Source organism: Vicia villosa, linkage group LG4, assembly GCF_029867415.1.
Source record: "Vicia villosa cultivar HV-30 ecotype Madison, WI linkage group LG4, Vvil1.0, whole genome shotgun sequence".
Taxonomy (NCBI): domain Eukaryota; kingdom Viridiplantae; phylum Streptophyta; class Magnoliopsida; order Fabales; family Fabaceae; genus Vicia; species Vicia villosa.
Window position 1 is genome coordinate 33,891,907 of NC_081183.1, and position 11,716 is coordinate 33,903,622.

Consider the following 11,716-nt stretch of genomic DNA (forward strand, 5'->3'; position numbering starts at 1 on the left):
GATTAGCTTGAGAATCTCTCAAGTGAACCAGGATATATCGTGTGTTATTTACTCTTATGCTTTACTCTTCTGTTTATGCTTCCGCAATAGTTTAGAGAGTAGCACTTAACATAATCATGTTAAGAAGCGAGAATTTATCAAAGAGTGAAATCCCAATTCAACCCCCCCCCTTTCTTGTGTTTTCTTCATACCTTCAATTGGTATCAGAGCTCCGGTTTTGAGTATGATAAATAGGTTGAGTCCTTATCAAACACCTAACATTGTCAGATAAAGATCCAAATGTTGTATGAAGAAATACTCTAAGTGACAATCACTCCACTTGTAATTTCAGTCTCATATCAGAAGATGATGATTGAGTACTAAATTATAATCGGACGAGTTATTTTGAGTCAGTCACTGATTCGTTGAAAAATGAAAATTTTATCAACAAAATTCTTTTTCTCTGAATTTGGTAGAAAATTGAAGAATCAGCTGACAAGACATATTCATTAGAAAAGAAATAATATCTATTGAATGCTTATCTTAAGAGTATGATTAGAAGAACAACTTATCTTGTTGGCTAAATACGAGTTCTTAGTGAGTGTCAGATGTTTTCAAGAAACGGATTAGTCCACCCTTGACTTTCTCATGAAAATCTCATTGGGAACTTATTTAAGTAAAGAAGGAATATGGTTGACTTATTATACGAAATAACTGTATACAAAAGAATGTCAGAAATCCTGAACGGAGAAACTCAAATATGACTTCCTTGAGTCAGAACATCTGAAGCTTATATGATCAAGAAGTTAGAAGATGCCAGGAAATGTAGTTATTTTTTTAGCACATAGCTTCTCAGAAGCTCATGTTTAAGCTAAAGAAATATTAAACTTCTGAAAAATTGGGCTTCTGATCTAAGAAAGCTCGAAAAAAGAATAAGTGTTCAGAGAACAAAAGTCAGAACATTTGTTACTTTTAGAAGTCAGATAGATGATTCAAAACAGAAAGAATAAAGAAAGCACCTGAAGAAAAGACTGATCTTAGTCTAAGAATTCAAAGTTCAGAAGAAACATATACTATTCACAATCATATTATCAAGTCTGAATCTCTGATAGATTAATCTGAAGAAAGTAGATGTGGAACGGAGATGATTAGAAGCCTTATCAAATACGAGCTAAAAGATAGATTTCTAAGGCAGAAGATGAAGAAGTCAGATAAAGAATCTCGATAAAAATCTCAAAGGTATGATTCCTCTTTATGACTCTGTAGAATTTGTGATAAAATCTTTTGCTCAAAATTCTGGATAACATAATCACATAGACTTCCTTGAGAATAAGCAAAATCTTATGTATGAAGTATCTTTGTGTATCTTGTGTGTTGTCATTCCTGAATGATCATTTAATTGATATTAGCTTTGCAACCTGTTTGGTACCTTGTTCCTTATGAATACTTGCTCACTCCATTCCTTATTCATGAAATGTTTGTCTCTTGCTATGTTTGTGATTCACGCCTATCTTACAGTATGGTACAACTCTCTTACTCACTAAAGAGTATTTAAACACCATATCTGTATGGAGTAGTTCATCATACTCATCTCTTCTTCTCATAAAAGTTCTTCAAAAATTCCTTATCTTTTTTTTCTCTATGCCTCCATCAAGCTTTATGGGAAATGAAAATATGCCTGAACTTGTCATTGAGAAGCAGATCGAATTTATGTTTGTCAAAAGTAGCATGAGTTGCAGTATGTCACGTGTGATACACACCCAAGAATGGTCAGGTATCTCACTATGTTGGAGAAACCTATCTATGTGAACCTTGTTAAGGAATTTTGGAAGTTTGCACACTTTGATTATGATGATGCTTCTATCTACTCTTATATCTTTGGGATTCCCATTACCATTAACCTCTTCTCAATAGTTCTTGCTACTGGGTGTGAAAATGTTGGTGTCACTATTGAATCTGTCAAAGCCAGAGGTACTATGTCTGGCAAATTTCATTCTCTTCATGATCCCTCATCAAGATATGAACCTCTCAATCCTAAAAGTCTTCTACCCCTTCCAAAATCTTGGTTCAAGTTATTGTTGTCTAACTTCTTTCCTAGAGGATAAAATCAAGACTTTATGAGATACGATAATCAAGTGCTCATTTGGCTTCTGATGAATGATGTTTGAGTGAAACTACCTTTGTCTATATTCGAATTCCTGTGGAAATCTCTTCATGATTCTAGATATTGTATCAAGTCCTACATTCCTTATGGAAGAGTTCTATCTGAGATATTCTTTCGGGAGGAAATAGTGGACATGATCAAAGAAGCGATAGTAGAAGATGGCCCAGATAAATTTCCTGAGTTTTTCTTGTGTCATACCCCAATTTTTGACCTAAGATACCACCTCATATCATTTGCATATGCATCATTTGCATCTCTAACAAATTGCATAGCTTGTGTTTGCTACTTGTGACTCAGCAGGATTTAATCAAGAAATCACTCATCAGTACAAGTAGCAATCAATTAGGGTTTTGTTCTCCCTTCATCTCATATGAACTATCTTCATCAAAAATCAACATTTGGTCCTCAAAGATTCATTTTAACAAGCTCAAAGGCCCTGAACCAACCAGATTAGGGTTTTGACTGAAGACAGCATACTCTTGACTTTTGCTCAGGATTTGACCTAATTACTTGGGACATGACCTCAAGACGCCAAGTACATCATTTTGACCTAATCTATTGGCTCAAGACATCTCCTACACAAGGATTGATCAACAGTGAAATTTCAAATCATCAGGTTAGGGTTTTGAACTATCAGGGACTAAAGTCAGGGATCACATTTGGGAAACCCTAAAAAGCTCCAGGGAATCACTCAAAGGTTTCAATCATCTTCAAATAATCCCTATGACAATATCCAATGGAAATTGTATCTCAATTCAAGATTCACAGTCATCAATTTCATCAGGTCGACAATTAGGGTTTTTGACCTAATTCACCTGAACAACTGACCTTTTAATCAGAACATGGTGCCACAACTTAAACCATGGCTCAAGGTCCTCCAATAACTCAATGTGATCCATTCATACCATTCATTTGGTGAGGATAGCCTGGTTCATTTGAAATCTCCAGAAACGTGATTCGTCTGAAAAAGTCAACTGTACAAGATCACCATTGACCTTTTGAAAATTTTGGTCAACCATGACTTTTGAAGTTTCAAATCATCAATATATGATATATGAAGTCATTTGATCAAGGAAAATCAAGAAAATCAATCAAGAATCAAAAAGTCAAAAGTTTGACTTTCATACTTAGAAAATTTTCTAAGTGTTTTTCAATGGTTTTTTCCAAACTTTGGAAGGGAATAACTCAAAATTTCACCTACAAACTGAAAAAAACTTCCAACATGAAAGTTGTAGATTTTGATCCGATGAACAACTTTGTCACATATAATGTTTTTCCATAAGATCAACCATTTAAGAGATATGGAGCTTCAAAGTTGGTATCTTTTGAAAAATTCACTTAAAATCTCACTTTCTTCAAAGTTCATGGATCTTTTTCACCCATTTCCTTAAAGGTCTTGAAGAAACTTTCAACTAGGGTTTTGAAGTACATAACATGAGCTTTCCAAAATGTCCAAGAGCATGAAAAAATATGGAGCATAGCTATGGTTTTGAATTTTGTCATTAGAGGTCATTATGCTTAAAGTTTCACACCATTTCACAAAGTTATGAACACTATATGACCTATAATGCAAGCAATGATACACATATGCAATAATTGGAAGATATTTTCTGGTTTGAGATCAGATTGGAAAGAGATAAGAAGCTTGGAAGATTAACCATGGTTAAGTCATTTTAACCATTTGCATTTAATGTGAAAGATTCCATTTTATCTCCAAATGCCAAATCACCATTCTATGATCAACTTGCAAGGCTTTGTATTCAGAAAACTTGGCCTATAAATAGAGGTTTAAACTTCATTCAAAATCACACCACAACCTCACAAATCAAAGGTTTTCTCTCTTCTTTCTTAAGTTGCAAGTTTCATGAGTTTCAAAGAGGAAGAATTGCAATTTCCATCTCTTGCAATTTCTGAGCAAAGTGTTGCTTCTAACACTTCCTAAACATCATATGGAAGTTGTTTGATCCACTCACACACCCCAAAACACTTCAAATCTCAGAATCACTACCTCACCTCCATATGAACATAAAGTGAGCCTTAACATGCCAATTTTCATACCAAGCCATATCTATCCAAACTAACCTTCTAAACATCATCCATATACTTCATATGAACTGTTCCAACCATCATCCATGATCTGAAACATCAAAATCATCAAGCTTGATCCTCACTTGAGCCATATTGCAGATCGGGTACCATGGCCACACTCAGGTGACTTCAATTCATTCCAGGCATTCAAACACCTTCCATAATCATCATTGAAGCTATCCAGATCATTACAAAGCATCTGTAACACCTCCAGCTCGAAATTCAACTCTCAGTTAGGCCGTTTTTGAAGGTAAGTGCTATGAACTTCAAACTCTATCATACATGCATCATAAATGGAAAACTGATTTACCATCTTGTTTCTGCACATATGAGGATCATTAACCCTCAATCAATTGCATCATAACTTGCACATACATCATTTCACGATTAAATTCAGTTTTAGGGTTCTTCATGTTCATGCGAAAATTGATCACCTTAGAGCAAAAATAAATGAATTATGAGGGTACCATCATGATCCTTATGAAAAACCGAGTGAGATAGACCCTTTACTTGATCAAAATAATCCAGTTTCAAAGATTTTCAAAAATCAGTTAGGGTTGTGTTCTTGGCGCCAGATTTGGTTTGGGAAATTCAAATTCTTGATTTAAAATATAATTAATGGAACGCGTGTGTATTACAAGCCACAAGCGTGGCTCAGCTGGCAAGTGTTTTGTACACTCTTTATTTAATATATATATATTTTATGAATATCAAAAAAAATCACAAAAATATATATATTTTGGTACATTTTTAATAGGTTTAAAATGACTTGTTTTTAAGTGGTTTTAATACTTTAAATATTATTTTTCATTTGATTTTTTCAAACTTAATCACTTGTAAATATTTTTTGTGATCAAATCCTAATCATTTAGGTCTTAGTTAAACATAAGATTTGTCTTTGTTTAAATTAAGTTGATTTCTTTCAAATTTCAAACCGTTTTAAAACAAACGATCACGGTTTTTCAAAACAAATGAACCTTTTCTTTTTGGTTTTCTTTTCAAAAAAAACTCTTGATCAAATATTTTTGGATTGATCAATTGATTTTCAAAACAATTGGGCCTCTCGAATATTAGAGAGTATAAGTCCCATTCCTTTTTCTTTGTACAGTTTTTCTTTAAAACTTCTTTCAAAACTTTTAAACTATTTTCAAAAGTGAAACCTCGCGTTTTTTTTAACAAAACAATCAACCATGTTTTATTTAAAACATGGGCCTCCACATAGGTATAAGTCCCATTCCCTTACATGAAATTAGGTATTTCATTATACATACACCTTTTTGTACATACCTCGATCAATTTGATTTTTAACCTCGAATAACAAATCAAAAATGAAGGTTTTCTTAAAATCTTCCCAAAAATACCATGGGCCTACATGTAGGTATAAGTCCCAAGCCCCTTTTGTAAATACTTGTTTACATAGCTTTTGAATAAACTCAATGGGCCTCTCCCCGAGTATAAGTCCCGAGCCCCGTGTATACAAACGGATCATCCTTACAGGTATATTTCCTTCATAAACTCCATTGTATACACACACCTTGTCATATATAACTGTTCATACTTGTTCATATTTGTTCATGTACTTGTTCATATTTGTTCGTACTTGTTCATATTTGTGATCGTGTTATATATACTTGTTCAACTTAGTACAACACTAGGTTCCCCATAGCCTCCTATTGGGCTTCGTGCAAAGAATCTCCCTTAGTTTAGGTTAGGACATAGAGTATGGTTTCCCGGTGAAATCGCTCTAAGAGCTCAAACCAACTATACCATGCCTCCTCTTGGGCTTTGTACAAACGAATTGTCCCTCCCATAGCCTCCTCTTGGGCTTACAATGCAAGGACCCTCGATTATCCCTCCCATAGCCTCCTCTTGGGCTTACAATGCAAGGACCCTCGGATAGCCTCCTCTTGGACTTCGTACAAGGACCCACGGGCTTCTTATAAGCATCCCCAATATCCAAAACAAATACCCCTAGGAGATTAGACATTTATCATCTCTATGATAGGAGTATCTCATCTATATCATCACAAACAATCAATCAATCAAATTTCTCTTTTGCCACAAGGCTGGCTAATCAATCAAACCTTTTGCCACCAGGCTGGCTGATTAATCAAAGTTTTTGCCACAAGGCTGGCTTCATTGAAACTTTTGCCACAAGGCTGGCTGATTAATCAAAACTTTTTGTCACAAGGCTGACTTATCAAAAGTTTTTGCCACAAGGCTGGCTAATCAAACTTGTTTTTGCCACAAGGCTGGCTAAACAAAAACATCTTTATCATTCTAAGCACCATAAGTGGCACAGCCCAGGGCTTATAATGAAAAGATTTCAAACAAAAACAAACAGATGTATGTGATGATATAGATTAGATACATCGAACATTGAGATGACATTTGTCTCTTATCCTTTGCTTCCACTAGCATACGTGGGAACTACGATTGCTCTGACTTTCTCAACATCCTTTTGAGAATACGTAAGCACAAGGTCGTATCCTTGGCGAGCAAAACTTCTATCTCCCTCAAACCACTCAAACCTTAGCACCCGTAGACCCCAAGCTACAGATGCTCTAATTCCCTCTAAGGGATATGTATGTAGAAGATTGCGATGATCTTTGCGAGCATAATCAAACAAACACCTTAGTTTCCCACCTATCTCACAACAGAACCTCCTCAATAGCATAGAATGAAAAACATAACAAAGAAGCCTATAGAGTACTATAGATACGTTGGGTGCTAATACCTTCCCTTCGTATAACCAACCCTCTTACCCGGAATCTCTCCCCCACTTTTGCATTGCTTTTAATTTTGTGTTATTTGCGTTGCATCTCTTTTAAGGTTATTGCAGCTTTTTTCCTTTTCCTACTTTGGAAACAATAAAAAGTTTGGTCGTGACAAAAACAAAGAAAAATCTTTTTCTTGAGCACTCGAGCCCAGAGAAGGCATCAGGTGTCTCATCCCACAAACGATTTTTCCCCGCGACAGAAAAATGGCGACTTCACTGGGGACAAAATTTTTTATTGTTTCCAAAGAAAGGGTTAATTCTAATTGTTATGTTTTCATTTTCATTCTTGTTAAATGTGTGGTTCTGTGGTTTTGTTACTTGTGTGGTTCTGTTACAAGTGATACATTATGGACAAATCCTAACCCGGATTAAGTACACATAAGAATTAGGTGGAGGGTATAGTCATGTATGGCATACAAGGAGTTCAGTCCTTAAAAAGCTGGCGTGAGAATCCTTCCGCTCAGTGGAGATTCCTTGTTGGTAGTATATGTTTAGCAAGTTCAATTGCGAAGACATTATTGCTTTCATTGAACTGTAGAAGCTGAGTTAGCTGTAGAACCCATAACCCATCCTGGCCTTATTAGGTTGTGGCGCAGAAACTATTCAGGTGAAGACTTGGATTAGTTGTCATGCGGAGAGCCACACTCAGACGAGTTTTTCTTGAGAATATTGCTAGCTCACAAGTTCAGTTGTGCAAGCCGGTAATATCCGAAAGAAAAATGTAGACTCTGACGTATCAGTAGAACATGTTGTGCAGGTGATTAACCCCTAGTACTATCCCATGTTTGGTTCTCTGACCTCATGCTCGTGACGCTGGACCTTTGAACCTATGTGTACCATGTTTGAATTACCATATTTGTAGTACCATGTTTGCATTACCATGTTTGCATTATCATGTTTGCTTTACCATGTTTGTATATGTGGCATCCATGCATCCATGCATTCATACATTCATAAAAAAATCCATCTTTTTCCATAAAAACATGATTTTTCCAAAAAAAAATTTAGAGAATTCTCTTTGCAAACATTATAGGATTTAGTTATGGAGTGGGTAAAAAGGCATACCAAGAAGTACGGTTTCAAAGCACCTAATGTGGAAAGACTGAGAGAGTTAGCATCTTTTGTACAAGATCCTTCCGATTTTAGGAAAAGCCACGGAAAGCATTTGCCTATCTTGAACACTCATGTTGGTGAAGGACTCCTCAAAACTCTGGTTCAGTTCTATGATCCCGTCTACCGGTGTTTCACCTTTCCAGACTATCAGTTGGTACCAACCTTGGAAGAATATGCCAATCTTTTGGGTATTCCCGTGTCTGACAAAATACCTTTCAATGGTTTGTGTTGCACGCTCGCGAAAAAATGAACAGAGTCGCCACCAATATATTTATCCCATAAGGGAAAGGAATATCAGAAAACCTAACAAAGGAAGGAACAGGGTCTCGCGGCCAGAGAATCAAGGTACGGGAGTCGGTTACGCGAGGGGAAGGTGCTAGCACCCCTCACGCCCATCGTACTCGATGGTATCCACCTATGTTTGTTTCTATCTAAAGGGTGTATAACTATGTCTATGTCTAAATGCGAAATGAATGCAAAATGTAGGGAAAATAAAGAATTGTACTCGCACGGGCCCTACCCCGCTGCCTACGTATCCTTTTCAGGAATCAGAGTTACCGTAGCTCGGCTCACGATTTTCTGTTTGTTTTTGTGTTTTTTAGTCGGGCGGAGTTAACGTTCGCGCTCTCGCATAAGGGATCGACCTACGATGCTTACGAGCGGAAATAACGGTGCCCTTAGAAAGAAGAAGAAGAGAGATTGGTTTGTGTCTTTTTAGGGTAATTCCATGATGACAAAACCCACTACAAGGTCTCGCATCACTTCCTTACTTTGTGTTAAATCTGACCATTTATTATTGTTTTAAGTCTTTTTGGTTGGTGTTTTTTAAGGGAATTTATTTGTGACTTAGATCATACCAAAAGAGTTTTGTTTTTTTGAATATTTAGAGAACGCACATCGAGGCCTACGCCACAATCGTTTCTCTAAATGGCGGTTAAGAAATACACCGAGGCTTCACACCTCAATCATTTCTTTTCCGCTAAGTAAAAGAAGTTCTTTTGTGAATATTTAGAGAATGCACATCGAGGCCTACGCCACAATCGTTTCTCTAAATAGCGGTTAAGAAATACACCGAGGCCTCACACCTCAACCATTTCTTTTCCGCTAAGTAGAAAAGAACATACATCGGGGCCTACGCCCCAATCATTTCTTTCCTACTATGAGAAATAGTAACGGTATGATCCTTGTCGGTATTTATTAAGTATTTTAAAAGTTGAAAAGAAAAAGAATGAAAGAAGGGAACTATTCCTAAATTCTAATCTAAGTTGTTCTAATTCCTATTTATGTACAAAAGGAATCTAAAATAGGCCAAAAATATGACCAAAGTCAAGTAACAAAGTCACACAACAATTATACAAAACGAACATGGAAATAGTACAAAAAACGATTCAAGCATTAATGCAAAATTACACTAAAATACTACTATTTTTTATGAGTTTTATTGGTGTTAAGGGAATTCTAATTCAAGTCTAAATTGTATTAAAGAACCTACATTCTAATAAGCCTAAACTAGTATTTTTATTGTTTTCTATGTCATTTTTATTTCCTAAAAATCAAACAAAAATTATCATTCTAAACGTTATTATCTAAAAATCTAAGGAGAAAAGTTATGAGTTTTTATATGCTTTTTATTATCTGAAAAAGTAGTAAAATGAACTAAGTAAAACAAAACCTAAAATCTATCAATTACATGTGAAACAGGGGGGGGTTAATCAGAGAACATGGTGCTGCCAGCATAGAGGCGCGAGGCCCACGGTTTTGGGCCCAAACTGTTTTTGTAGAACTCAACTCTCAGCCAAAAAAGAAGAGGGTACACGGGCTCAGATGGGGGCGTATGAGGATGTACATGTTGGGCCCATGGTCACTGATCCATGTCATCATTTTCAGGCTTTGTTCAATTATTCAGATTTTTATTAACAAAAATTAATCGAAAGGAAATGAAAAATCAGAAAGGGGCCTAGGGTTAATGTGTCGTTCAGACTCTTTTCAAGTCTCTCTCCTTCTCCGAAAATTCACGGCGGCGATTTCTCAACCACTCCGGCGAGAATCATCCCCACCGCACAACTCTTATCTCAGTTTCCACCCGTTCACTCTCCTATTCAATCCTCATCTCAATCTCAAATTCATTTTCAGAAACCCCACACCGATCGTTCTACATCTAAGCAAATATCTAAGCCCTAAATTGACCAGAATCGAATTGAATGGTGAACGTGAACGCTCCTAACGCAAGAACTGAGGGTTATCGCTCGTGAAGCTCCAATCTATACAGTGATAACAAGAATTAAACGAAACGATGCAAAATCAAACAAGTACGAGTTCACTGACCTACGGAGTGGAGGCGTACTCCGGTATCTGTTGCTATGGCTTGAAGACGATGATATAGAAGGCCAGAGGGGAGGCAAGAAAGCGCTCGGATTCCAGGTAATTCTTGTTGCTCAAAGTCTCCGGATTCCTCCCCGTCTTCTTCTTCTATTATCTTCTCTTTTCGATTTGCGCCGCGTATTCGTCTTCTTCTACATCCTTTTTCTTATGCTTTTTCTTTCTGTGAATGCGCGTGCTGTAGTGCTTGAGAGATGGAGATTAAGGTGTGATAGATGATGAATGTGCAGAGAGAGTGTTGAAAGTTTAGCTCAACCGTTCAGAGTTTCCATTTATGAAGCTCTGACGGTTATAGGTTCCTGAGCTTAAGTGAGGTGAGGGAGATGAGGGTGATGGTGAAGGTCGATAGAGAATCTGAGAGAGAGTGATGAAGTGGATGAAAGGTGATGAAATGGTGGTGAATGGGTGGAAGCAGGGTGGAAGAAGTGGTGAGAGTGTGAAAATGGTGAAGAAGTTTTTGAATTGGAGGGAGCAGGGTATATATAGGTGGTTTGAAAGAGGAGAGTTCAGTTGGGAGAGAATTGAGAGCCACAGGATTTGAGAAATCGGTTATTGGATCAATGGTGAGGATTGAATCGGTTAGGATATAGTTTTCTGTTATGATGGTTAAGGGTGAGGATTAAATCGTTTATGGAGGTTAGGGAGTTGGTTATGAATCTGTTAGGAGTGTTTCAAAATTAGTTATAGGAGTTATTGAATACTAGGCTGTTAGAGTTTGGGAAATTCTGTTATGGGTTAGTTTTGATTAGTTAATGGTTATGTGAAGTTGGTTATAAGGTTCTGCTGATTGTTAGTTTAGAGTTGAATGGTGGTTAGTTGATTGTTAGTTGCTGACTGTTTATGAAGAGAGGGGTTCTAAACTGAATGCGGAGGGAAAGTGAGAGTTCAAAACAGAAACTCAAAGTTAGTTTTGGAAATATGATTAGCTGCTGGCACAAAACTGTTAGTTTGGTAACTGACTTGGGTTTGAACTGCACTGCACCTATTTTTCTTTGTATGAACTTGTATGCCTTGGTTCCGCTGCATTGTCTTTCTTTTGCACTGACTGGAATGGGATTGTTGTTTTGTGGTAATTTGTTTAATGTACCATAGGAGCAGCTGATGCGTAATGAACTTGTCTTTCAATGTGCAGCTGAATGAAATCCTTATGCGTGGGGGCTGATTTGTGTAAGATGTAGCAAGTGTTTTCCTTTTGATTTTTTCTGAGATTGGCT